The sequence below is a fragment of the Andrena cerasifolii genome, chromosome 11 (genome assembly GCF_050908995.1).
Source record: "Andrena cerasifolii isolate SP2316 chromosome 11, iyAndCera1_principal, whole genome shotgun sequence".
NCBI lineage: Eukaryota > Metazoa > Arthropoda > Insecta > Hymenoptera > Andrenidae > Andrena > Andrena cerasifolii.
In genome coordinates this window covers 4,223,119-4,229,118 of record NC_135128.1, presented here as the reverse complement: position 1 = coordinate 4,229,118, position 6,000 = coordinate 4,223,119, and positions in this window count along the sequence as shown.

Here is a 6,000-nt window from a genome sequence, read left to right as displayed (position 1 = left end):
TTGGTGACTTCTAACAACGATTTGAACTTAGATTATCAAAATTCACGAAAAAAAAATATAAAAATCATGAAATATAAATGACTGTGTAGTGGGTGCTTTTTTAAATATCGTCCAACATGGGGAATTGGCCATTGTGAGTTTTGCTGACAGCTAACAATGAATTTGAACTTAGATTTTCAAAATTCACAATCGCTGATTCTAATGGTGGTTGGTATATTTAAAAAAAAGCACCCACTATACAGACATTTATATTTCTTGATTTTTATTATTTTTTTTCGGGAAGTTTGGAAATCTAAGTTCAAATTCGTTGTTAGCAGTCAGCAAAACTCACAATGGCCGATTCAATATGGTGGACGATATATTTAAAAAAAACACCCGCTACACAGACATTTATATTTCTTGATTTTTATTTTTTTTTTTCGTGAATTTTGAAAATCTAAGTTCAAGTTCATAGTTAGCAGTCAGCAAAACTCACAATGGCCGATTCAATATGGTGGGCGATATATTAAAAAGCAACCACTACACAGACATTTATATTTCTTGATTTTTATTATTTTTTTTCGCGAAGTTTGAAAATCTAAGTTCAAGTTCGTTGTTAGCAGTCAGCAAAACCCCTGGAAATAATTGTCTAAATTATCGGACTGACATAGAAGTTCGTACATCGAAGCGTATGGGTTGACGCGTTAACAAATTTTCACTTCTTTAACCTCCCATATAGCAGAAACTAATTGTCACCTCAACTTGAAAATTTGTGGTGTTTGATGTCTCATCATAAGGTATCATTTGGCACGAAATTTAGTTCCGAAATCGCGGGACCAAAAAGAGTCTAAAAAGGGCCTGATTTTCTTTTATTAAAAATGTACCTATGTCCTTTTATTAAAAAGTAATACCACTATTAGTTTCAATACGATTTATAAAAAAACGTCCATTTTATTAACAAAAAGAACGAACAATTGAATCGTAATAAAGCTAGCAGTTTTCAAATTATTCTAGTAGTGTTTTTATTACACTATCAATTTGTGAATTTATTAAAACCCGAAATCAAGCACCAACCGACAGACGCAAAGAAATTAATTCAGTAGCGGAAATAAATATTTAAAATGGTCGTTCAGTGGTATAAAGCCGTTTCGAATAACTGTCAAAATATACCGTCCATTTCAAGCGTTTAAATAACTGACAATGAGAATTCTGGAATAGGATGTTAACGAACCGCTCCCACGTAGAGAATTGGGAGGAAATCAAGCACCAACGGGAATTCACCGTAACAAAGCACATGTATCATTCATGAACCTGCTTGGAGCGGGTTGATCAATGTATCAGATTTCATTATACAAGCAAACGAAAAAAATTTGCGTATGGAAATGAAATTAACGAAAATCCTCAGATAAATAAGCATACTGATGCTGCATTGATGCTTTATTATTCTTGATATTGTTATTCTTGGTGTAATATTTATCGTAGTTAAAAATACACAATCTTTAATATTGAAGAAAATTTTGTTTAATTCTAATCAATTTATGTAGAATGTATGAGATAAATGCTAATTTGAGGTAAATGCTAATTAAGAAATTGACAAGATTGATTGCTACAAATGGTAAAAATTATTTACAAATTTTTGTATGCGTTTCATTTTTACGATATCGTTTTTTATATTCATTTTATGCCCAAACAAAGAACCTTGACTTTTAATTCGGAGAGCAATAATTTTAGATGAATAGTTTCTTAGGCCTTTGCATTTGAATAGCAATAATCCTAAGAATAAACTGCTCTGTCTACGCTTGGAGATTGCTACCTAATGAATGATCCATTGTTATATTAATTTTCATAATAAAATGCAGCTGACTAGTTGCAGCAGTAGCAGTAGAATTTACTTAAAATATAACGCCATATGTTCATAAAAAAATACTTCGGCGAAGAATAATGCACTTGCTAACATAAATTGCAACTAAAGTCAAATATAATGATACTCATCTACAATAATTCAGGAGTCCGTGTAAAACATTTTTAGTGCTAAAATTATTTTTTTTTATCGAAAAATGTTGTACTTGCCAATGGTAATACTATAATATAGAATTTTAATGCAATTTCCCCTTGTAAATAAGTTACCAATAGTGCTAAAAGATGGTACCGCAAACAATGTAAGAGCATATTGAAAAAATATGTTTTTGATTTTCTATACTTAGGGACAAACAAGATTGGCACTTACAGTGCTTGCAAACTTAAACGAATGGCACATTCAGTTTTCTCTACAATTCTTTTTTTCTTGAATTTGGACTAAATTAATGCAAAAAATGTAAAATTTCGCGATGCACTTGGGATATTGTATACTTAAGCATATTTAGCGATCAAAACAAATCAAATTTCATAATTTAGTCAGGGAAGTTTTTCCTCTATCCTGAAAATTTTCAGTTTTGGCAACTGACAGTATTTTCTACAAGGACTCTGCAATTACTTCTGAAGTTACTTTTCTTTTCAAGGCTGCAACTTAATTTCAGTTTGCTAGCTTCGGAAGAAAACATATATAAACGATAATTAATTAGAACAATGCAAATTATAGATTCTAATAAATCCCAAATCTCACATTGACTCGCGTTTGAAGAAGCTCCATTTCCGTCTAGCACTCTGCGCACAGAAATACTTAACGATACATCCGTACTTTCTTGTTGAACGTAAAAAACAGTTAACATGCAAATGATAATGGCTTTCTTGTACGACGCTTAATGGGGCGTCATAAGAAGTGGCTACAATAAGTGGTTTGCGCAATCCATTACGTTGCCGAAGGGATTCTTGAGGACGCTGTATCTATTACAACAGCAAAGTGCCACATAGCACTGAAAAATTTGTTTTTAATATGAAAAAAATTGAGACGATCATTTCAATGGAATATAGGAAAAGGTTGCTCAATTTAATTGTTTAACACGCTCCGTGGAGAAGATTCGGATTTTTGGTGGGACTTTAAAAAATGATGAGAGATATACTGTGCGTTATTTAATAAAAGGAAAATAGTAATTGTGTTATATTCTTCATAATTTCACCTTTCATTTTGCTCTAATTTGATTTCGACATTTAATTGGGAAATACAGTTTTCTTTGGAATGAATCTTTCACTTTCGATAAATGTTGCACAGACCGTGTTAAGGAACTGTTTATAAGCTGAAGATTTATTTAAATATACTTAAACACCCTTGATAATCAGTACAGCGATGCAATAAATGTCTGACATTTAAAATTTCCACTTTCTTGAATAATTCGGATAGAATTCATTTTTTTTTTTTAAATTATTCCACCTCAACGCTGTTTTTGATCAATTATTCTGTGACAGTTAACAGCATAAGTTCGAAACAGTGGTATATATTAAATATATATCTTTCTATTACCACGTAAAAATAGCACTTCCTGGAAAAATAGTTAACATCTTTTTTACAAGTCCCATTCACTAGCATTACGAGGTAACAAGTGACCTTTAACTCTTTCGGCCTACATTACGTTGATAAATATTTACTGCTTCCAGTAAATTGGTCGAATTGTCTAATTATATTATGTAATATAATTCACGGTGTATTGATAGTTGGCTCCCTTCTATGCTTGAAAGGATCTTATCTTAACAGGCAATATGCTTTCATATTCACAAAGTTCCATAATAAATTTCCAACAGCTCGATATTATACTTCACGCTGAAAACAATAAATAAACTATTGGAAAAACGTTTAAGTATAATAAACCGCGTTGATTATACTTTACACGTAACACTTCGCAAAGTAGTTCACTCCAACACAAAATACTGCAACCGAAAGAGTTAAATTTATGTTGTCATTTTACCAAACTATTTATTAACACGAAAATATTCCATGTTAAATCTGACACTTTTGAATCAACGCTCGATCGAAATCTTGATTTACTGGCATACAGTTTGATATTCCGTTTTCAACTCTCAAATATACAAACTCGAGGATGAAAAGTCAGTTACATAGTCAGAAGTAAAGTCAGAAAGGGATGATTTATTCCAGGCAAGCGAAGGATCGCTGAGGCAGTAAAGTACAAAGCAATCTCGCGTTGTTTCCAAAGGAAGTGTTAGGTGTAGGAAAAAATTCCGTGCTTTTGCTTTTGCAGTCCATAAAATCACTTCAATCTGAGATATCTTCTCGCTCTTTAGGTCGTTCATAGCGTTTACAGTTGAGGGGTGATTTTTCAAAAGGGCATCTTTCCATTTGTGATCTTGAAGCAAATTTTGATGGAATGGCCTTAATGATGTTAAACTCCCAGTGGCACAAAACACTACGAAATAGGTTTAATTCCTTCTTGAAGAATTGAAGTGAAAATGTATGTTTCGTACAAATGGTTTTATTTCCAAGTTTATCTGATGATATAGTGAAATAATTTTTTAGTGTGAAACGAACAAATTTTCTATACTCATCTAGGAAATCATAAGGAATACAGAAGGAACTTAATTCCATAGAGTTACCCAAGCATGTATTAAATTAGTTTAAAAATGTACCCACTATCATGGTATCTTTACAATTAAATTTGACAAAACAAAGTATCTAACCACAAACATTATATTACATTTTGAAAATAATTTTTTATTGTTGGAATTAAAAGGGCTTATTTCCACTTTTTTTAAAATAATTATACCAGCGGCCGTAGCCGTGATGGAAAACTCCAGTTCTCGTTAGATTAGCGAAGTTAAGCATCACGGGGCGGGGTACTGGGGAAAGATGGGAGACCAACCACCACCACCACCTTTCTCCCGGTGCGCTGTTGCTGGGACCCGAAGGAGAGAGGAGGGGGAAAAAATTGGGACTTTATAGTGTTCGTTGGGCAAAAATAAGCTTTGAAACGCAATCCTGCTTAAAAACACAGGAAAACAATAAAACATAACATAAATAATTATTAAAACAATGTCGCTAAATTTAAAACAGTGCGGCTATCAGATGGAAGAATAAAATGTACGTGTACTACTAATAAAAAAGAGATTATTTTTAATAAACGAAGGTACAGTTTTTTGCAGCTCTTAAAATGGTTTTTCTATGTCGAAGTGCGCCCTTTTGAAAAAGTACACCTCAGTTAATCAATTATTTAAGACTTAATTTGTAAGTGCTGAATTGGAGAAAAGGACCAATTACTGATCAGGGAAGCAAGTCATGTTGCTGCACGCCTTCGCCCGACTACGTGTTGCTCAAGCGACGAAAGAAGTAAAAGAAGTAATCTTCAACTTGGGCTGGAAAATTCTTCCGCATGCTGCATACTCGCCAGACATAGCTGCAAGTGATTGCCACTTGTTTATGTCATTGCAACATGGAGGAAAGTCATTGATGACATTAAAGAATAGTTTCATGATCGAGCTGATTTTAATTAATTTTAAAATAGAGACCGAATTTTTCCCGAAAAAGCACAGCACTCTTTCCTACACCTAATAAGTATTAGGAACCCTAGGGCAATATTTTCGGTAATTTTTAAAAAATATCGACATGAAAACGCACCACAGTTATGCACCAGGTGGAAGTTCCTCGTCGTGAAAACACGCCAACGCCAGTCGCATTGTTAATAGTACTTGATATACTGACATTACACACTTATTCCACCTTTACAACGTCACACGCATTTATTGTACATCTTTTATTATGACTAATGAAAACAAATTATATTTCACCAACATTTCACTCAAGGTTTGACTCCAGTCTTCATTTGCATTGGTCAGTTATAAGGAATATTCTTCAAAGCAGTTTTACTCAATTCTGTGGAATACAACGAATGCTCGAGGAACACCTAAATGAGGCCAAAAGATTTGTTTGCGATGTGTATACAATTGGTGATGACGTAAAAGTAAGCAAATATATTCAATGCAATTAAAAAATGAATTGTAAATCTTTTTTCTTCCGATCTCACTCGAAGCAATTCTGATGCAAAGGGACAAATAATTTTGTTGCCATCTGATCTTTGCATTAATTTCTCGAACTATTAGAAAGTTTTTCTTGCAAACTGAGAGAATGCTTGAAATTGT